At 38.9% G+C, this 22,622-nt stretch overlaps 1 long non-coding RNA gene across 1 annotated transcript in view; it reads right to left on the bottom strand.

The window, feature by feature from the left end:
* Positions 1-909: 909 nt before the first annotated feature.
* Positions 910-22,622, bottom strand: part of LOC116574388 — a 43,976-nt gene continuing 22,263 nt past the window's right edge. Inside the window, exons 2-3 of the long non-coding RNA XR_004279258.1 lie at positions 2,272-2,451; positions 910-1,463 (exon numbers count right to left, since the gene is read on the bottom strand). This is a non-coding gene — a long non-coding RNA (uncharacterized LOC116574388). The remainder of the gene's footprint in view (positions 1,464-2,271; positions 2,452-22,622) is intronic.

The following is a 22,622-nucleotide window of genomic DNA, read 5'->3' as shown; positions in this document are numbered from 1 at the left end:
CCAGATTGGTTCCATTATATTTGAGAACAGACAGGGTCTAATGAAACTAAAATATACATGTCCATTGATACAGCAGTTCCACTCCTAAGAAAGTACTCAAGAGAAATGCGTACATATGTTCATCAAAACACATGTTCAAAAATGTTTATGGCAACACGATTTGAAATAGCCCAACACTAGTTAGATCATTCCCCTCAAATGATCATCAAACCATTATAATGGATAATAGTGGCATATTCGTAATATGAATTCAGTATATTGTCATGTGAAGATGAATGAGCTATTGATATCTGTAACAACTTGGATAATTATCAGTTTTGAGTAAATAATTCAAAAGTATACATCCCTTGTGATCTTGTGAACTATATCAAGTTTTTCTATATAACTTATGTTGATGGATATCAGGATAGTAGTTCCCTTTGGGGAAGAAGGAAATCATGAATGACTATGAGAAGGGCAAAAGGGGGCCTTTGGGGTACAAATAACGTTTTATTTCTTGACCTGGGTTGTGATTAACCAATGTGTTCATTTTGTGAAAATTCATCAGGCTTTACTCAGAATTTACACGGCTTTCAGTATATATGTTGTTAACTTGAAAACATGAGGCACATTATTTAAAATATCTTTAGTAATGGCAAATGATCCCTTCTTTGAGAATTTTACTCAATTTTTTGACAAAATCAAAGGTGCTTTTTTTTTGTAGTGTGAACATTTTATCTTAATTTCTTCAAATTTTTATTTAAATTCTAGTTAACATGCAGTGTAATATTGGTTTCAGGAGTAGAATTCAGTGATTCATCACTTATATACAGCATCCAGGGCTCAGCACAACAAAGGCCCTCCTGAATGCCTATCACCCATCTAGCCCATCCCCCACACACCTTCATCATCAACCCTCAGTTTGTTCTCTATGTTTAAGAGTCTCCTGTGGGGTTTTTTTCCCCCCACTCTCTTTTTTCTTCCCCCTCCCATCAAAGGTAATTTTGAAGCTGTTTAATGAATAATGAAACCAAGGAAGGGTAGTCTGACCAAAAAGGAAATGCAGTTATAATATAACGAGATTGATTCTTTTAAGAGACTGAGCAAATGGTCATAATATCATTTCAAAACACAATTTCCAAAAATTTTAATGAGTGGAAAACTGGTAGGAATAAGTGTAACGTATGAAATTGTGCTATTTGTTCACATAGGTATGACTGCATGTACTTAATCTGGTTTTCCAAGACAGCTTCTCTTTTTGACCATTTCAACAATCTGGTGCAGGAAGGGCAACGACTTTGTGAGCGCAGGTGTATTCTCATCCCATCATCTTAAGTTTCTTCCTTCGCCTTCTTGGAGGAGAGGTGGAAGCAGAGGTAGGAGACCCCGAAGTGAATGAGGCAAGGCTACATACGCGGGATGGCGCTAGAGGCTGAACTCGGCTGGGTCTTCTTAGTTCTGCCCACTTCCCAGTCTTGTGCATTCTGAAGACTAATAATAGTATCTGTGTCTCTTTTTATATTTGAGCTGTTTGCTTATCTACACTACTCTGTTGTACAACATAGCATGTCAAGCTTCCAATCTTTTTTTTTTTTAGATTTTTTTTTATTTATTTATTTGACAGAGAGAGATTACATGTAGGCAGAGAGGCAGGCAGAGAGAGAGAGGAGGAAGCAGGCTCCCTGCTGAGCAGAGAGCCCGATGCGGGGCTCGATCCCAGGACCCGGAGATCATGACCTGAGCTGAAGGCAGCGGCTTAACCCACTGAGCCACCCAGGCGCCCCCAAGCTTCCAATCTTATATTAAACTAATACACAATTTTTAGTATTTGTAGGGCAGCAATTTTAATGTTAGAAGAACTAGCAATTTTGTATCTAGGCTTGTGCCATCCATGCACAATAAAGTTAATGAGAGCATTATAAAAATCAATATTTTCCTTGCACCATTGTTTCTGATGCCTTATAAAATCAAGCTTTTATTTCTTGGTGAATTTATCTGATGCCATTATTTTGTCATGGGGAATTGTGCAGGTATTACAAGTGCAGAGTTCCTCTTTTAAAGTTGCTAACACATTTACTAGTGCTTGGGTGATACCCCAAGCTACTTTTGTTGATTATTCTGTCCTCAGAGAATTAGCTTAAGGCATAGACCTGTAACTTGCTTCCCTGCACAATGCATTTTACATAGCGGACGATCAGCGATATTTGTAGGAATGAATGAGTGAATGAATGAATGCTGTGGGTCACTAATTAGAGGAGAGACTCAGAGCATCCCGCTGCTTCAGAATCTTACCTTGAATATGAGGTATTTTCTCTGCCTTTTCTAAAAACATAAGCAGTTATGGTAGGCAGTGCCACTGTGCTCCTGATGCCGCGCGTTCAGATATATGCAGATGATTCTCATTTTTACTGGTAGTTCAAGGTTTGTCGTTTTGTGATGCTCTTCTTTTTTAGTGTGTAGAATCCACATGACCTGTGGAAGACAATAGCTAGTAGAGATCACTAGAGCCAAAATAAGCTTTTGTAGATATATTTCAGAAAATAATGTTATCTTGGATTTCTTATGATGGGTCGGGGAAGATAATCCTTATTCTTTATCTTTCTTGTCCTATGTTTACAATTATGAGTTTGAAAGAAAAATGGTAGCATATGTTTTTATATATTTATATGTCTAAACAATTTTTATGTAACTTAGAGACGTCTTTCTCCAGCACTTCATTTTTCCCCAAATTTAGCTTATCCAAACCCCCAGTAAAGAAATGGCCAACTCAAAGGATTGTGAAGGCAGTATTTACTGAGGTAAGAGCTATGGGCGGGGTTAACATGGAGCCGTCCTACGATGTGGAGAACCCACTTAACATACAACCCAGCAGTTGTACTCTTGGGCATTTTTCCGGTAAAAAAGACTTGTGGTCACACAGAAACCTGTATACGAATATACGAATGTATATGAAGGTGTATTCCTAGAGGGCAGAGCAAGGCAGAAAAAGGCAGAGAACTGACCTGGGACCAAGGAGCAAGGGGCAAATAGAGAAACCTGCCCATCTCTGCCATATGCGGATACTTTCTTTTAGTATTTCCCAGAGCCAGATTTTTCTTTATTTCTCTGAAATTTTCACTACATTTTTTTTCAGTTGTGTATGTATACTTCCGCTTGGCTAGGTCTGTGATCGGTATTTTTCTGTTCAACATAAACCTCTGTTTATAGTTTGTGTTCAGTAAACAAACGCCATGTAAACTGCATACATTTTGTTTCTTAAGTTTTAATTAAAAGTATTTATCAATCCTTCATGATAAGCAAAGTATTGTGGTTAAGTCTTGCCAGAGATACGGTTAATAGTGCAGCGGGGTAGGGTTCCCTGACCTCAAAGTTATTCATAATCCTGTACAGAAGTTAGAAATAATTACCAAAAAATGCAGGCACGTGGAACAAACTGCAAGGGAAGGAGCGCTGTGTCTTCAGTCAGATTAAAATTCTAAATTGCAGTTTTGACTACAGACTCCACATATAACGCTAAATTTCCATCACAGTTGTGCAAATGTCTGCATTGCAATTGCAGTGAAAGAGGTGCTCCTTCCTGATCTTCCACGGAATGTAGTTAATAGAGTCTTGTACCAGCTTTGCGTTTCTGAGGCAATTTAGTTTTCTTCCACTTTCTATCCTTTTCTTAGGGACATGCAGGGTGGCTCGGGCTGCGCAGTCCCCTTGTCCCTTTCACATGCTGCAGCGGTTTCTGAGCTACATCAGCCCTTCACCCTTCATCCCTGACCAAGCCTTCTACTATTTTTCTGCCTCTTCCCAACATTTGCAAAGAAACTCACTTAAAATTTGATTATTCCTGTCAGAAAAATAGAAAAGATTATGTATATCATCTATCAATTTTAGAAATGTAGGCCACATAGGACATCAGTGTGACATGAAAGCGTACCTTTCCATTTAAATTGTGATTTTTTTGTGTAGCAGGAAGGATTCAACTGGGATTGTACTGAATGAAATAAATATAACCAACTTTGCAGTATTTCCATCTGTGAAAATGAAAACAGATCTGCATATCCTCTAAAATATTTATTTAGGCTTTTCCCCAAAAATGGTGTTTTCTTGCACTTGATTGTCGCCAGCGAATATAAAAAGTGATAGCTTTTTCTAAAGGCTGGAACTAAACAAGAATTCCTATTAAGCAGCAAGAATCCAATAGTCATTGTTCTTTGTACTCAGTTGCCTTGCACAATGACTTTTAATTTGCTTGATTGCTACTTTTAAAAAGAGGAAGAATCTGACTTACAATCAACATGATTTACTCAGTCTTACCAAAAACATTAATGAATAATAAAGTTTGGTTTCAATAATTTATACAGTATGAAGATGTCAAAAACAGTTCAAATTCTACTTGAAAATAGATTTACTTGACAACCCAGTCTAAATAGTACATATATTTTGAGTCTCTTCGTTTTTAATAAAAGATAGTAGATATTTTGATCACATGCCTCCGCAGAATAATACCACTATTTTGCATTTTAAAAGAATCTTTATCTTGAAAAAGTTTGCATATCTTCCATCTCATTTTATCCTAATCCAGGGCAGTAGAAATCCGTCCTGCAGATGAAGAATTGAGACAGAGACAAATGATTTGTTGTCCGAAGTGACATCTGCACAAGGGGCTGGCTGTGTGTGAACTCAAGACCCTAACATCCAGCGCAGCTCACTCAGGGTGGTCACAGCGCTGAAGGAGGCAACACGCCATGAGTAACAGAAAAGCTCACGTCTGCCTCTGCTCTGGGCAGCTGGTGGTCACTACCAATCTAAAGAAGGCTGCCACAGGCTGGCTTTAAAATTAGAAAGTCAGGAAGTAGCTAGAAAGGGCTTGGGCTTGTTTTCTGGGGTAGGCGGAAGTAGCGAGGATTCCTCCTAGCAGTATACTAAATTTTTCATTCCAAAATGACAGCTTTCTAAAGGAAATAAATAACCCCTCCATGCTGCACGTTTCCAGAGAGCCCAGTGGGAAAGGAACTCCAGCCCAGGGCGGGATGCGGCATACAGGACAGGCTAGGGCAGGGGGTGGAAAAGAAAGGGACAGTGAGAGACACAGAGCCTGATGGTCGATGAGGGACAGTGAGAGAGACAGAGCCTGATGGTCGATGGTGAGGACACAGGGCTGGGTAAGAAAAGAGTGCCGTTTAAAGAGGGGGATCTTAAAAAGATTGCGAGGAAAGCTAGAACAAAGCCCTTACATTAACACTCCTTGAAGATGAAGATACTGCAGCAAAAGCCTGTAAGCCTTCGAACAAGAAAGGTACGGTTGAGACAAGACCGGTTTGTGATTAACTCACAAAGGAGGAAAAATAGAAAGATTTACGTCCGCTAGCAAGCAGCAGATCTGTAAACACGCGAGCTAAAATGTTAAATCACTTCTTCAATGCCCATTGTACCCAGTAGTTCCCTTTTTGTTACAAATCCCAAAGAGGTAACTTCAATCTGTTAGCCTTTGCCAAGCTGCGGGTGCTGGGTGGCCTCGGAAACAAAGCCGCAGCCAACTCATTTCAAGGAAGAGAAATGAAAAGTCACATCAAGTCCAGTGTTTGTGGAGCTGGACAGCTTTGGAGATGACTCAGTTGCCAGCTCCAGGCTCCTTTATCTCTTTCGTCTCAAATGAGGAAGAAAAACCTGTTCTCCCTGACTGCATTCCTTCTAAAAAAATTCCTTTCTCATACCCAGATGGTGCCCTTTGAACTTAAAAGCTAGAGAACTTTGTTCCCCACTGTAAATCGTCCCCACGGCCATGTTGCTTTTCCATTTAGCTGCCAAGCTGGGGCGAATTGGCAGTTATACCGGACAATTAGCACTTTGAAATACTACACCACCACATATGTAACAGGTTAGCACAGTGCCTGGACAGGAGAGCACGCCACAAATGTTAGTGCCTTCCTTCCCTCTGGGCGCTCAACGAGGCAAGGTCTGTTTGCACTTCGACCGCTGAGACGCAGGGAGAGGAGAATGGGGAAGTTGGTGTCTGATGTCCTAACAGGGATAGATGCAGAAAAAAAGAAAAATATCAGAGAATGTGACTGGACCCTTCTTTCAAAACTCAGTTTTAGATTTATGGGTCATTAAGCAAATCCTGAAAAAAATCAAAGGGAGAAAAAGGACAACAGGAAATGGAGATACTAATATTGAAACCCCTGAAAACAGTCAATCACGTTTATCTCTGGTTGTAAAACAATCCACACTCTAAAATCTCACAGCCCAAAGTATCATAGACACTAACCAAAGACCTGTTAGTGGACTCTTTATTAATCATTAGGGATGGTTATAATTTTTCCCTAGCATTTTATTTAATACAAGTCAAAATGTTGCCACCTAGAAGAAATAAGTAAAAGCAGGACTGTTATTTATATAATCTGTGAAAATAAGCACTAACCCACTCCTCTAGTCCCTGAATAAAACCAGACATATGGTGGGTATTAAAAAGCAAATGTAGTCTATCGCAACTTCATAAATTTTCTTTTTTTTTTTTTCATGGAAACTCTCACTTAAAAAGAATTTCTCTGCTTCAGTCTTTCTTTAAGAAATGAATTCTCTAAAACACTGCACACCCCTTCAAAAGTCCTTAATCCAGAGTAAAATGACTTCTAAAAGTATTCAGATTAACTTGGGAGTAATATGGCAGTTTACTAAGAAGTTAGTTAGTGGACCTTTCCATAATGGTTTCCTGACCAAAGGAGACAATTACCTCTAGCTTTACCCTGAGCTAATAAGTCAGGAGAAATTTGAGCCAGTGTTTACAGAGGACATACATAATCCAGATTGTTATACAAAAAAAAAAAAAAAAAAAAAAATTGCATTGGGCTTGATTGAGCTTTCAGTTTAATGAAAAGAAGACTAGACAGGAGTCAAAAGTTGTGTTAGTCTTAGTTCTGTGAATGTGGACAGTACCTCTCTGAATCTCACTTCCCTCATCTACAAAACAGATAAAAGAATCTATTGTGCCTGTCTCTATATGGGAAGATTTCACAGCTATCATCAGATAGGCGTTATTATTCACAGTCACGTGGTATTCATTTAACAAACATATTTTGAGAGTTTCTCCTTCCAGAGGGATTTATTCCATGTGAATATTTATTATCATTAGGTGTAGCCAAAATCTCTGATGTTTCTGGAAAAAATAAGAAGGATTAAATCTCAGGTATTACAAAGCTCTCTTTATTCCTCTGACCTCGAAGCCCTTAGTTCTGGAAGTCCTGCCTATCCTCTCCATGCAGACTGCTTGATCTCACTTGGGGTAGGGAAAAAGATGCTTCTAAATTTAGTCTAAGTGGATTTAACATATGGCATCATACCTTCCCCGGGTCAAGAGGTCCAGTGTTTCTGGAAAACTAGAAAACAGATTTTGCTGGGCAGTAGAAATTGGAGAAGGCAGACCATTCAACTATTTGGAGAAAAACAGTGACTTGAAGATTTGTTTTTTTTAAGCTAAATTTCTAAAAGAAAGCTATGCCCTAATGCTAAAAGGCATCTTGATTTAGGCCTTTGAGAGATTTCCCTGATGGCATCTAAGACATATTAAATTATTTGGCATCTGGTCCCTGTGTCAAATGGACTCTGCTCCAAGAGAGTTAATCAGGCTTGGACCTGGCAAATTATCCTTATTGGATTTGAGGATAAAAATAAATAGAAGCACAAGGAGTGTTAGAATAGGGGTTTTATTTTCCAAAGCTAAAGGGTCAAAGTCAACAAAAAGGCAAACAAGAAAGGAATAAGAAAGAAGACAGTGAAATTGAATAAGACTTTTAAGTTAGGAATAATTTTTAATGAAGAATGTGGTTCAAACCTTATAAATTTCTTAATAACAAAGACGTATCCTTACTTTTAAGTGAGCGTGGTGGCCTTTGTAGTAGCAAATGACAGTGGTGTGTATTTCCGTGAATTTTAAATACCCAGGAGTAAGAGACGGGTATGATCTACCATATTTCCTTCTTGCTTAAGTAAGACATAAGGATTGAAAAAGACCCAGCACATGCTTTTATATCTGTCATGGGATATCCACAATTACTAGCATTCCTACAAGGGTTTTTTTTTTTTTTTTTTTTTTTTTTTTTTTTTCTGAATTGAACCAGAGGTATAAAGGGAATCCGGAAAATAGCAGCTTTAGAGACTAGAGTAGTATAAAATCCAAAATAAAGGTGTATATTTGGGTCTGTGCAATGAAATGACTGCGGTAGGTGCCACTGTAAACTATGTGAATACTGCCATCTAATGCGTTGCTTAGAATCAGCAAGTGCATGAGAGATTATGCTGGAAAGCAGGGGAAACAGAAAATATCCACCTAATTAGAAATGCTGTTCTCAGGATTTTACTTTACATTAAATTGAATCCTGTATTTAAATAACTCATAGCTCATGTACTTTATTTTTCAGCACACTAAAAAGAGTACTGATTTTTCCAAAAACCAGCTAGCCCTATCTCTTTTCATTTCCAAAAAATAGATTTTGTTGTTTATTTGTTTTACCAGTATTGTGTAGCAAAGAGTATTTAAATTAAGACATTTTCTATCTAAGGACTGTTTCTGTCTAAGGACTATTTTGTGGCTTGGAGAAAATAATCAAAACCTATCAATTTAAAAAATTAAAAAAGCTAGAAAAGAGCCAACAATGTGTCTTTACTCAATGTGAGATGTGATTAAAATGTCAGATGTTATATTGGAAGCTATCAATCCTGTATCCACCATGGCCATTTACCTTGTTTCAAGACCACTTAGAAAAATTTTTTTTGAAAAACTGTTTACCATGAAGAAGGTAAAAGAAGCATCTCTCTCTCTTTCTCTCTCTCTCTCTCACACACACACATACACATACACACACACTAGCAAAACTATCATAACTCCTCGTCTTTGGATAAAGAATATTTGGGTATTAAGTAAAGGTGTATGAACTTCTTATATTGACATTTTGTTGAATGGGTTTACTAAAACTTCAAATGATTCTCACAAAATCGTTTATATACAATCTATAGGCAAGTAAATTGGAGGACTCCTGTATTCATTGGTTTTGCTGCCAGGAAATAGTTGATGGTTATCTGACTGCAACAGTTCCCACCCCGGAGAAACTGAAGATCAAATTTACAAAGAAAAGATGAGTAGGGGGCCATGGGCTAAAATAGAGACAATGTGGTAAATTTGATAAGTTTGGGGAAAGTGGGCTTTCTCTAAACTTCCCACCTCAGCTGGGGTCAGTCCTTTATGTTAGTGGAAGATGTGTGGGGGTCTAGAATTTAAAGGCAGGTGTTTACATCGACAGTGGCAGACTGTTTAGAAAATAATTGCATTTGTACATTTGTTAATTCACCCAGTTTGCTGAGCTGAGACCCGTGAGGGATGGAGAGATCAAGTGAGAGGATGTTCCAGTGTTTTAAAACTTAACACCAGTAAGAGAAAATACAAATACATAATGTCCGACTGGCTTTGAAAAGGCTTTAGTAGTTCACAGAGTAGGTGCTCGGTAATTATTTATTTTGATGTTTGCATGTGTGGATAATCATTTGGATTAATAAATAAGTGAATTGTGAATCTGTTCCATAGAGGGGTTATGGAAGTTCAGAGAAAAGACAAGTTCTGTTAATTTGGGTAAGCTAAGGGACACCTGGCTGGTTCAGTCCTTAAGCATCTGCCTTGGGCTCAGGCCCAGGGTCGTGGAATGGAGCCTGCTTCTCCCTCTCTCAGTCCCCCTGCTTGTGCTTCCTCTCTCTCTCTCTCTCTCTGTGTCAAATAAATATTTAAATAAATAAACTTAAAAAAAAATTGGGGTGAGCTAAGAAGTGAAGAAAAGATACAGGGGGTTAAGAAAAAAAAATAGCATCATTATGCTTAATAGCCAGAGGAACCCAAAGGTCCATCAACAGGTAAATGGATAAATAAGACGTAGCCTATCTATATAATAGAATATTAATTGGACATGAAAAGAAACCAAGGAGTAATACATGCTGTCACACCGATGAAACTCCAAACCATTGTGCTAAGTGAGAGAAACTAGATGTAAAAGGTCACTTACTCTATGATTCCATGTATATGAAATGTCTAAATCCATAGAGACGAGAAACAGATCGATGGTTGCCAGCGGCTAGGAGGAGTGGGGGTTATGAAGTAACTGCTTAATTGGTATGGAGTTTCCTTTTGGAGTAATAAAAATGTTGTGGAACTAAAGGAGAGGCACATGCACACCATCGTGAGTGTACCAGATGCCGCCACATTGTTCACTTTAAAATCATTAATGTTCTGTCCTGTGAATTTCACCTCAGTGAAAAATGTATTAGGAAGAGGGCAAGATAAGGAAAATGTCAAGTAAGTCAGATCATTTTATTCACTGCCATTAGGATGGGCATGTGGGGAAGAGAGACATGATCACATCTGGGCCCAAAGTCTGAAGTAGCTACAGTGTGTACTAGAGATTGGATGAAGTAACAGGAAGGAGGAATCCATAAAATTCCAGACTATGCTGGCGGCCACAACAATGCCAGACTAGATGTCAGATATTGAGGAAGTGGTACCGTATCTTCAAACCAGTTTGTCTGATCCATGGACAGTGGACTATAATTTGCAAAAAAATTGTTCCAGTTATTTTTTTTTGTAATTGAATGCTGTTGCCTAAATTGACTAAGAATACAAGTGGCATAGCCCTCACTGAGAAGCAGCATAAAAGGTTATTGCATTCATTCACATGCACAAGTTCTCGAAAAAGCAGTCATGACTGTAGGCACATTTTAGTATACGTCTCTGAAAGTTTCATGTATTTATACCCAATTTCTTTTCGAGAAGAACAAAAGCATTCCCTTAGCAAATATTTACTGAGTATTCACGGTGTATAGATGCGGACTTCATAAAGGTAAACAAGTTGAGTTTATAATCTAGTGAACCATAAGTCAACAGGGAATAATAATGTAATTAAAGGGTCAAGATGAGGGTAAGTTCAGTCAAAACCAGATAGGGGAGAAGTCACCTAAAATGTATGGGGATGATGGCCCGTGGGGTTGGGGGGGAGATGGGAGTGTGAATGATGTTGGACTTGAGAAATGCATCCTCAGAAAAAGTCAGGGAACAAGAAGTCAGAGGGACAAGACCTACTGAGAAGGGCAGGGTTGTGAGAAGAAACACCTACGTTTGTTTTCAAGACACCTGAGAAATAGTGAGAGGAATGTTTCTACATCCGTGAGCTTGCTACCAAGGGGGAAGGAAATGACTGTTTTTATTGCTTTTACCTGAAACCAACAGGTTTTGTCCTACAAGTGACAGAAGTTATATTTATGTCAACTAGAAAGATGGTCCTCCATTTTCAGGCCTCACAGCTGCCTACTCTTGGGCTCTCAGCAGGGGTGCTGAGCTGGACACCAGGTTGGGGAGCCCTCACCTCTAACCATCCCATAAACGTCTTCCCTTAAAGGGGATATTATTCAGCCATTAAAAAGTGGCGGGTGAGGGGATCCTCTGCCATTTGCAACATCCTGGATGAACCTGGAGGACATTGTACCAAGTGAACTAAGCCGGGGCAGAAAGACAAATACCGTATGATCTCACTTATACATGGAATGTAACAGTGTCGGAACCAGAGAGTAGCCCAGTGGTTACCAGAGACTGGGCCTGGAGGAAATGGGGAAATGTTGGTCACAGCATACGGACTTTCAGCTATAAGGGGATTAAGTTCTGGGGATCTAATGTACAGCATAGTGACTGTAGTTAATACTGGGATTTATAATTGAAATTGCTAAGAAAGTAGATCTTAAATGTTTCTACCACGCAAACAAAACATGGTAACTGTGTGAGATGATGGATGTGTTCCCTTGATCATAGTCATCTCACAGTGTCTGTGTAAGTTCAGTCATCCCACAAATAGATACAACATTCACTTGTCAGATGTATTTCAATAAAGCTGAGATTTTTTTTTAAGTCCTAATCCATTCTCTGATTCACATTTGCTTCCCATATTGTTTAATAATGTTGAATGTACAAAAGGATTTTTATGTGGTCCATTTTGGTGGTTGTATCCAATTAGATTTCTATCTTTTCACTATATTGACTTGCTTTTAATGTTCTAACTAATGAGAACTGTTTTTGTGTGTTTCTTATATTTTACATTTAAATGAGGAATGAGGAGCAAAATGTCATTGAATATGATGAACAGCTTTCAGTTCATACAAATTAATCATTTTATGTGTAAGGGTTTTTTTTTTTTTTTTCTTTCACCAAGCCTCCTTAGCATGGCAATATATTAGGGGGGAAAGGTTAGGTTGAAAATTTCTAAATGCCTTCTTTTAGAAAGATACCTCTAAGTGACTCCTTCTGAGGAAGTTTATCCAAACCTCTGACATCTTTTTCATTCAGCCTCTAAAACCTCACTTTGCCATTGGCTATGGCCATGGTATTTATGGTGTTAACTCTTGTTTATTTACTTCCTGACTTATGTGAAATTGAAGCTAGGTATTAGCACAGTCCCCTTCATATGCTGTAAATGTGGATTGTGGATGGTTTATTTGCTGTCATTTTTTTTAATGTATGGTTTTTCAGAGAAGGTGTAGGGAGATCTGGATTTAAATAGCCACCATTCGCCTATAGAAAACTGCATGTTCTTAAAAACATGATAAAATTCTGCATTCTAAGTTTTACCCCTGAACTGAGTGAGGAATACTTTATTCTGAATTGCTTTATAAACTTACAATATTCAAACATAGCAACTTTAAACCAAAATATTTATTCCAAAACTACTGTGAGCTACCTGTTGCTGACTTTTTGGGATACACAATTACTACAGCATAGCTGTTTATAATTGAGATCAGTTGCAACATAATGTAATGAGTAGGCTTAGAATTAAATAGCCATTCCTAGTTCCCAAGTAGAAAATGTATTTATAGAAACCTCCTAAAGGTGAGAATTATCTCAACCAAGACAGAAGCTGCAAATCATATATTATTCCAAGTGCTTTAAAAAGTAATTCTTAATTTGGTTGGGTTTTTTTTTTTTTTCAGTTCTTTTTCCTTCACCCCCACCCCCACCTTCTTCTACAATTTCCTTTATTCTGAATATCTATCCTAATTCTCCAAGAGACCCTTAAAACTCTTCCCTCCCAACCATTATATCTCTTTAGTCAGATATTAGAAATCCCAGTTGGGGAATTGTTCATTTCCATGGGGTTTAATGACATTTTTTTTTTAATTTGGAAGTTGTTCTAAGTTATAAAGAGATGAAGAAGATCTGTTATATTAGGAATGAATGGCTGCAGTCTTGTAAGCCATATATATGGAAGCATTAACATGAATGTAAAATACCAGATTACAGCCTCTCCATCCATCATCTATAAGGAAATAATTTCTGTTTCACAAACATACCCACTAAGAAATTTACGTTCCAAAAATACTTAGTTACATTTCTGTGAAATGTTTGAATATTCTGTTGTATTTCCTACTTTTGACTAACGCTCTTAGAGAAAAATACCTTGAGCCTGCCTACTTCATTTTAGATGGTGCTAAACAGAGTTAATGCCACTTAGCTACTCACAGAAGATCTATGCTTACTGAGGAGTCCTAGACCCAGCCACATGTCAGCATTACAAAAGACAGGGAGTTCCCTGTCTAGGAGAAGCTCCAGTTCTTCTTTCTGCTTTTATTCATCAGGCCGATCTGCTCTTTGCCATTGCTGATCTGGTGTCTCGATTTCTGCTTCCTCAGTTGCCCAACTTCTTTCTCAAATGTTGACTATATACTAACAGTTACAACCCAAATGCTTCCAAGCCTGCTTCTCCTTCAGAATTATTTTCCCTCTGGTCTATTTGGGGAAAGTAAAGCTGTTTCACATCAATTACTGAGTCATTTCCCCTTGGCACCTGTTTCCTTACTATATCTGAGACCTCTACTCTCTCAGTTGGCCTTACCCACCCATTCATACCCAGAAAGTCCTTAAATCAAGGGAACATGTACTGTTCTGTACTGGAGGTTTTGAACAAACCACTTAAAATTAAACATTCCACCCTTCAAGCCCCTCAGTGATCCCCCTTTCTAGAGAAAGTTTACCCTTCGACTCGGGCAACCTTCTACCGTATTACAAGGCCTCATCTGTTTCTCACTTCTGGCAGCTTCCACCATTCGATTTCTCTTCATTTTATTTGCAGACAGTCTTCTGTTTTGCTGTCTCCTTCCAAATCATGGAAACATTAGATCCCGAGGTCAGACTGTTAAATATTTTCTTAAACAAAAGTCTCCAGAGAAAAATTATGTCACTTTCTTAGGGGCAAAAGCAGTTATGTTATTTGTAACTTTAACTAGCGTATGTTTTCCTCTCTGTTACTTTGTTTTATTCAAAAACAGCTAATGCAGTCCTTCATGTCAGGGTCATAATAACCAAAGATAGTCTGTGAATACCGGCAAGCTTTAGAAGTGCTGTTGCAAGAAAAAAAGATTTATAATAACCTAACTCGAGGTCATAGAAGATACAACAGTGATGAAAGAATTAAGATACTTGTTTTCTGTTTTGATATAAGCCAGTTCAGAGATGGGGCGAAAAAAAAAAAAAGCTTCTCTTTTCCTATTTCCAAGCTGGAGCATTGCAGAAACTTTACACTGACTGTGACTAAGTCATTAATTGAACAGTACGCTAAATAAATTAAATAAGCGAGTGCCTTGTAAAAGTACAAGGCAATCATGGTTATGATTAGGGAAGCTGAGGTGTGGAACACCCAGAGAGAAATCTGACGGAAGTATTAAAGACTCCATATGTGGCCCACCTGGCGGGGAAAGAAATCTGGAGAAGCAGTCAAGTGAATAAATCAGAAAAGTAGATCAAAAAGAAAGTCTGTGAGATCAATGTAAGTGAATTAGAAGAAAAGAATAAAAAATGTTTTCTATAATATGACCAAAATCCTGAATGACCTAGAATGTAAGATAACAACATCTAAGGAGAAACAGCCAAATGGACCCAAGAGTCTATTTCCTGGATGTAATTAGTCTTTTGATAAGTTGTGCTAAAGTATAGCTGTCAATCTTAATATGGGTCCTTGGTAGCAAGCAAGAGAAATCAACTCAAATTTAACCAAAAAAAAAAAAAAAAAAAAAACAACAACAACAAAAAAGAAAAACAAAAAAGAAAGAAAAGGAAGAAGAAGGAAAGAAAGAAATTACTGATGGATAGCCAGCATTTCAAAGACTTAAGTGGAGGCTGCTTCTTTGGAAGAAGGAGGCAGCTGGAGAATGAATCTTAGGAATGGATAGCAGCTCAGAAAGGGAAAGTAACCCAAGTCCCACCAATGAAGACTCTGATGAGCTATTCCCTTGTTAACAGCAGTCCCAATAGGCGTCCAAGATGAACTTCTCTAATGCTTCCACTGCTACTGTGGAAAATTTCTTACCAGTTGCTTTTCCCCTTAAGTTTCAACAGTTCAAAAACCCAGGCACAAGCATTTACTTACTGACGGGGCCCCCACATGATCACTTCTAGGGAGAGGGAGAGAGAGTAATTTACCAGGTCGCTTAGCACAGCTCACAGACGTAGGCAGGAGTGGTTTTCTTCAAAAACAGAAGCCTCTTCTCCAACCTCCCACCAAATCAGACACACCAAATGGCCTCCACAAATACTGACAGTGCTATCAATTTTAATTGAATTAATAAATGGTAATAGCTAGAATTCAGTTTTCCTGATTGATATTTCTCACACACACACACACACACACACACACACAAAAGAAAGAAGTGGGGAGATGGGAGCCCCAGAGGCAGTGGAGGAAGGGGGCAGTCGTGTTCAAGGCAAAACATGATGGCTCTTAAATCCAGGATTTAAGTCCCATTATAACATTTACTATCTTTGAACTTGGGTAAACTTATAACATACAGCTTCATATTGGTGGTAGTTAAAATGGAAATGAGAATGCTATTCATCTCATCAAGTTTCTCTGAGGATGAAATTGTGAAATGCATACTAGTTGCTGACTGCATTGCCCAAGAGGAGAACAAGTGCTCATCAAATGCGAGCAACCCCTCCCGCTTAGACCGAGGAGTTCCACGGCCCTCCCCACACAGTGGGGCAACGTCGGCATTGCAGGCACAGCCATTCTCAACAAATTCTTGATATTTCGATTTCTCTTCCTCCTAATACTGAGGAGAACCCTGATGTAAGCCTTCTGCAGCCAGTGCTTTTGACTGCTTTTCTGAGTGGTCTCCTCATCTCCCTTTATCATAAGCCTCCGTCTCAGGCTGCTGCCCTGTAAGAAAAGGAATTCTGTGTTTTTCTGTATTCTTGAGTTCCATATTGGGTTGAAAAAGAAAAGTACCTCCAGAGCCCTTTATAGGACAAGAGCCTCCTCGCCACAAATCTTTAGTTCTCCTGTGGCTGGATCTCACAGCTATGAACATAAGCTTAAAAGCCTGATGATCTTGACTTTCATTCAAGCTCTATCACTCATAAGGTGTGTGATCTTGGGCAAGTTACTTACATTCCCTGGGCCTCATTGGCATTACCTGTTTAATGAGGGGGTGATGAATATGCACATAAAAATGCTTTTGATTATTACCTTGGTGACTATTCTCAAACTGTGAGTAGGTAGAAGCTTCTAGCAGGACACTGTAATAAAAAAGGCTCTACACCTGGCCCTGATTTTCTCAGAAGTTGCAGAAAGAAAGTAAGGGAATATATAACAGAGACTCTTTAAGAAACTAAGATTAAGATCACTCTATTTAGGTACTTTATAAAATCATCGTAAGACCGATGGGGAGAGAGCTTTCCTCCAGTCATGTCAACCAGGACTCTCTGGGTCATAATGGTAGGTGCAACCACAAGGCGGCAGTAAACAGGGCATTACTGTATTGAATCTCACAGCAGGATTGTGATTCCATCACAGGATAGCAGGATCTCAGTCTCTGCGCAAACTCTTCTATCCAAGCAGCTGGTCCCAACCCTATGGTTGATGGTGGAATGATTTGCAAGGTATTTCAAAAACACTAGTCTCCAAACCTCATCCCCAAAAGTCTAACGTGTAACTGGATGAAAGGGGGAAGAGAGATAATTTAAAATATAATTTTGTTTCAGAGAGAAAGGAGAGAAAGGAATCACTGTCCTGGGAAGTTACTGTTCAAAGACATTCAAGTCATTCCTCTGCTTCCTAGAAGTGCCCTGAAATCTGTGCAGGAAAAATGAAACTCCTAGGTAAGTTCTTGTTAGTTCTGGTGTTCATGTGCTTGAATAGTTCAAGACCTTTCCAATGAAGAAACTTTTCCTAGAGTTTAATCTAAAGCCCTCCTGTTGAAAGCTAAGCTCTATTCTAGTGTTCAGCTCAAAGGAAACAAGAACGGCTCACAAGACTCAAATTTTACCCTTTTCTATCCTTGAAGTGTCACCTCAGTTTACGTAAGTGAGTTTCTTTTGTGCTTCATGCAACAGATTTGCCATTTCTACTGATGTTTATTGTGAATGAGCTCACAAGCCACTCAGGGCAGTACCTTCTTGTTTCCTAAGCCAAATTTTGTTGTCGGAGCAAGCTTCCCTGTCCCGAGGGCCATTATGGGAATGGAATGGCAGCCCCTAACATTTGGCCTCCACTCAGAGCAACCATTACACTGGCTTGGGGCCACAGGAACCTGGTAGTAGCCTGACTTCATCACACCTTTCTGCCAGTCCTGGGAAATGAAAAATGAGTGTTTGGCAATCTTCAGTCTGACTCAGTATACATTTAAGCCAGGGTATAAAACATAATAGTCACTGTTACTGAGCATCTAGTATATGCCAAAGATGTTGTAACAATTACAGGAGAAATTTATGGGCAGAGCACACTGTCAGGAACATAGTAACCTCAATAAATGGTGACTAGTATAGGCATTATTGCTGATCCCAAAAGCGGCTGTGAAAGGGTGATGTGATTATTCTCTTTTTACAAGGATGAAATCAAGGTTCAGAAAGGTTCCATAACTTGCCCAAGGTTACACTGTGCATAAATGGAAGAGCAGCCATTTAAACACAGGGCGATGTTTTAACAGTAGAGCCTTGCCCAGGATTGAGAGGGCCGAATATTTGCAATGGTTTGTGGTAGTTTCCCATGATTAGAAGGAGGCTGATGGAAATTACAATAAATTAATTTTGCATAGAATCAAAAACCACTTTATTTTTTTTTCAAAGATTTTATTTATTTATTTGAAAGACAGTAGTAGGCAAGTAGGCAGAGAGGCAAGCAGAGAGAGAGAGGAGGAAGCAGGCTCCCTGCTGATCAAAAAGCCCGATGTGGGGCTCAATCCCAGGACTCTGGGATCATGACCTGAGCTGAAGGCAGAGGTTTTAACCCACTGAGCCACTCAGGCGCCCCCACAAACCACTTTAAATTAATATTCCAGTAGACTACTGGTTCTGTGTTGTGTGTGTGTATGTGTGCAGACATATACATGGGCATGTGTATGCAGACAGATGTGATTTATTGGTTTAGTCGTAATAGTAGAGAGAGGCAAGTGATGAACTGAATTACAGCAGTAACACAAACTGATCACATTCAAAGAGATTAATCAATATCATTCATTTCAGTTCCCTAAGTAGTTATTATCAAGGGTATATTATGTGCTTGATAGTTAAGTGCTAAGATCCTTAGCAAATATGAAAGAAGAATATGGCAGGATCCCAGCATTCAGATTTGGTGTAGTTAAAACTCACTGTGAAATAGAGAATCAAAGAATATAAGGATCAGTTCATTAAAGTGTTAAACTAAACATAAAAGCAAGTACCAAAATACGTAATAAATTCCTTCAGGATGAATTGAGGGCCAGGGAAGAGTTGGGTCATTATCAGGAAGGCTCCAGGAGGGAAGAGGAGCAGGACATGAGCGCTGAGGACGTGAAGCTAAATAGAGAAAAGAGAGTGAATGTCTTTTCCGTTCGATACCCGTCTCTTGGGAATCAGCCTGAGCAAAGCACTGAAATCAGGAATTCATTTAATTATTCATTCACTAACTGAGTAAACCCAATATGTGTCCGATATCTGGTAGGAAAAGAAATCAGCATGATGTGTACAGGGAAGAAGGAAGAAGCTTATTACTTAATGGAACAGAGTTTGAGGGCGTTGTCAGGAAATAGGATGGGAGGAAATTCTGGATGCCCTGAGAGAGAGAAATGGAATGCCCTGTGAGGACTGTTGTAAACTCTTGAAGAAAAGAAAGGAAGGTACAGTGAAAATGGCGTTAGAGAACAATTCACTTGGGGACCCATGCTCTGGTTCCCTGGTGCCAACCGAGGAGACATACGTATGCACCCATGCCCACACCCATACATTCATATATATTCAGAGGGACACAGAGACAGATTGTTTGCTTACTTACAAAACCCATAAGGCCAGGATAAGTCTTCAAGAAAAATAATACTGAATGTGACAATGGATACAGTCAAAGGCAGAAACAAATCAGTAACACTCAACTCTGGTTTCCAGTTGAGATTTAGATGGCCCTGGTCTAGCCCCTTCTGGAGAACATACTCTAACCTCATCATTCATAACTAGGTATGATTTTTCCATTAGCAGCAAACAGAGATGATCAAGAAGTGTTTTGTCCACACACAGCAATCCATGTGGTTAGTTATAGAGGAGACTTTAGGCCCCAGAGACATAAGGCATTGGGATGTGAAAGCAAAATCCTTTTGATGAAACAAAAGAATTTCAGAGAGTTTCGTGTGCTTCACAGCTACTAAAAAGGCACAGAGACCAAATCTTATTTTTCCTGCTGTCAAACCTAAAGTCTCGTTCTTTAAGGAATCCATGGCACCCCACTTAATTAGAATAAATCTGCCCTAAATTGTAATTGATATATATCTCAGAATGACTCTGTGGTGGGGGGAGATGTGAAAATTGACAAAGAATGGTTTTAATTTTAGAATACCAAGAAGAATGTCACACAGCAGCAAACATAATTTCACTAAAGTTGCATGAAAACATTACAAACCTAAATAGATATAAATCTTTGCTTGTAAAAATAAAAGTAAATGCAGGACTCCTAATGAATAAATATGAAGTTTAAATCTATATTCAGTATTGGTTTGGCTGCTAACAGTTTTGGTCTAAACCTTAGTTAATGACCTTCTCAGTCAGCTCCAAATGGTATAGGTTTGCTCTTCCTATTTTGGCTTTACCAAATATGAAAGCAGCCATTCCAACCACCAGTAACTTAAACAAAAGGAGATGTATTCATCTGAACTTCACCATGCCTTGGGGTAAACTGGGAGCTTCTGTGGACAGGAGTGACCTGAAACTTCACAAGGTAGTTGATGCCCTTGAGATCACTGCCTTTTCCTGCCGCTGCACAAGGATCAGTAGGATCCACAGCAGACAGGGGATTTCAGCCAAGAAATAGAGCTCAGAAATGCTAGACAAATCCCTTGTGGTCAATGCAATGCCTCCAATGGTTTAACTCCTTCAGTTTGACAGTTTCTGAGAAATAGAAGCTATCACTTTAAATAACCGTTGTCCAATTTTACTGGTCATCCCAAGCTTCTTATGCAGTTGCTTCTCCAATTGTTCATACAAGAAAGGATCAGAAAAGTCAGCTGTGGATTGGAGAAGTAAGGGATTGGCTTTGGCTCTTTGCAATGTTGGTAGGAATCATGGGAAGCAGGGAGCTTAGATTATCAGACAGTAGAATGCTTTAGAGCAAGGCTATATCCTTATGCTGGTTCTTATGCTCCTTACGCTGGTTCTAGTGTGGACATGTTGGCTACTATCTCTTCATTCTGAAATACACAGCATCCCTGTCCTTTCAGAGGCAGAAAGGGTGTGCCAACCTAGTCATGTATGATGACGGATGCCCAATTTGTCTGCTTATTTGCTTCGCTGTGTTAATGGATTGGACTTAATCTGATGGAACAAATAACACTACATCTACAAAGGAAAAGATACACATCAAGTGTCTTGCACCAAGTCATTTTACCTGGATCACACTAATTACTATGTCATTTTACCTGGATCACACACTTACTAGTACTTAGTAAGTTTTACATTCCATTGTCCTCGGTTAAAGGGGGTTTGGGCTAAAGGTGAGGCTCTCAGTTCTCTCTACTGAGAAAACAGTTGGACAAGAAGTAGAAGACATATAATACACAGCCCTAAACTGGGCTTTATCAGGAATAATAAGGAAAAATATAACCTAAATTTAAGGGATTTTTTTTCCCTAATTGAAGAAAATCAAATAGATCTATGCAAAATGCAAACCAAATGCAACAGCAAGATCACCAATGGACTCCACTTACCTCTATTCAAGTCATGTTGTATTTACAAAATATAGTTTGTGCTACAAGACAATACATACACTCCTAAAACATGAAACTCACATCCTGTAAATCATACATGAAAAATAACTAGAGATTATGCCAAAAAATGGGATTATGGGCAGTCCACTCAAAATCTATGCGATTCATAACAAGAATGCTAACAAAAGAAAAACAATTTTGCTAAAAATGCTAGCTCAGCTAAAAAGACATTGACATTCCTAATAAAGAAAAAAATACTATGTGAAATAGATTGATGGAAGAGATGTGAGAAGGAGTTGAGGCTGCTGCGTTGTAGAAACAAGATCAAAATGTACAAATGTTGGGGAAAATTGCAAAATAGTAACTTCTAGGACCAAGCATGTGGCCAGGCTGAATCCTGAGGAAGAATATAGGGTAATAAACTTCATGTATAGGACTTTATTCTCTAAAGCAGCTGTATTCATGTACTTTCCATTCAGCTGCTATCATTAGATGTGTAAAACATACCTTATGTGAGTCAGTGTTAGTGTAAAACATTAACATGCTGAGGCAAATCACGCATGGAACAACGCATGTGGTTGATGCATCGTAATGGCTTCTTTCCTCTTGCCTATCCACCTTGTATAAGCTAGTTCTCAATACAAAAACAAAAGTTGTAGTAGAGCAGACCAAACATTACGGTTTATTATATTTTCTTATCCAAACCCTCACTTAACTTCCTACCAGTTTCTCCCATCATTTCTAGTTGTGTTACCAATATCTGATTATCCCAAGCTCGAACTGCAGTTTTTTTTTTCTCCATCTTACTTTTAAATAGCAACTTGCAGAATATTACGTTTATTATCATAAAATAATGCATCAGGGAGTGCCTGGGAGACACAGTCCTTTGGCATCCAATTTTTTATCTTGGAGCTGTGAGTTTGAGCCTCCTGTCGGGCTCCACACTCAGCAAGGAGTCTGCTTAGAACTCTCTCTCCCTCTCTCTGTTCTCTCTCTCTCTCTCTCTCTGTCTCTTTCTCTCAAATAAATAAATCTTAACTAATAATAATAGTAATATATTAGCATTCAGGCCCCTTTCTCCTGTCAAGGTATTGTTGGAGAAAGATAAACTAGTCAGAGGGGTGACAAGATCTAGGTGAAGGGTAATTCTTGCCTCCTCCCATGAAAGTGAAACCAGAGTTAGACCTGGGAGTCATGACTAATAAGGTGGGCAGTGGGGGAGGAGGCACAGAGCTCTTTAAGAATAACAAGTGCAGATCTTGGCAGACTAAGGAGCTACATAGAGAGTGGTAGCCACCATATAAGGACAATACAAGGCAAAGGCAAAGTACCAGGAAAACAAAACTGGCAAAGGGGATACAAGTCTAGTCAGAACTCATCCATGATTTATGTGAAATCCAAGAACAGGTTTG

Source organism: Mustela erminea, chromosome 15 (assembly GCF_009829155.1).
Source record: "Mustela erminea isolate mMusErm1 chromosome 15, mMusErm1.Pri, whole genome shotgun sequence".
NCBI classification, from domain to species: Eukaryota; Metazoa; Chordata; class Mammalia; order Carnivora; family Mustelidae; genus Mustela; species Mustela erminea.
Note: the sequence above shows the minus strand (reverse complement) of the source record. Positions and strands in the feature narration are given on the sequence as shown.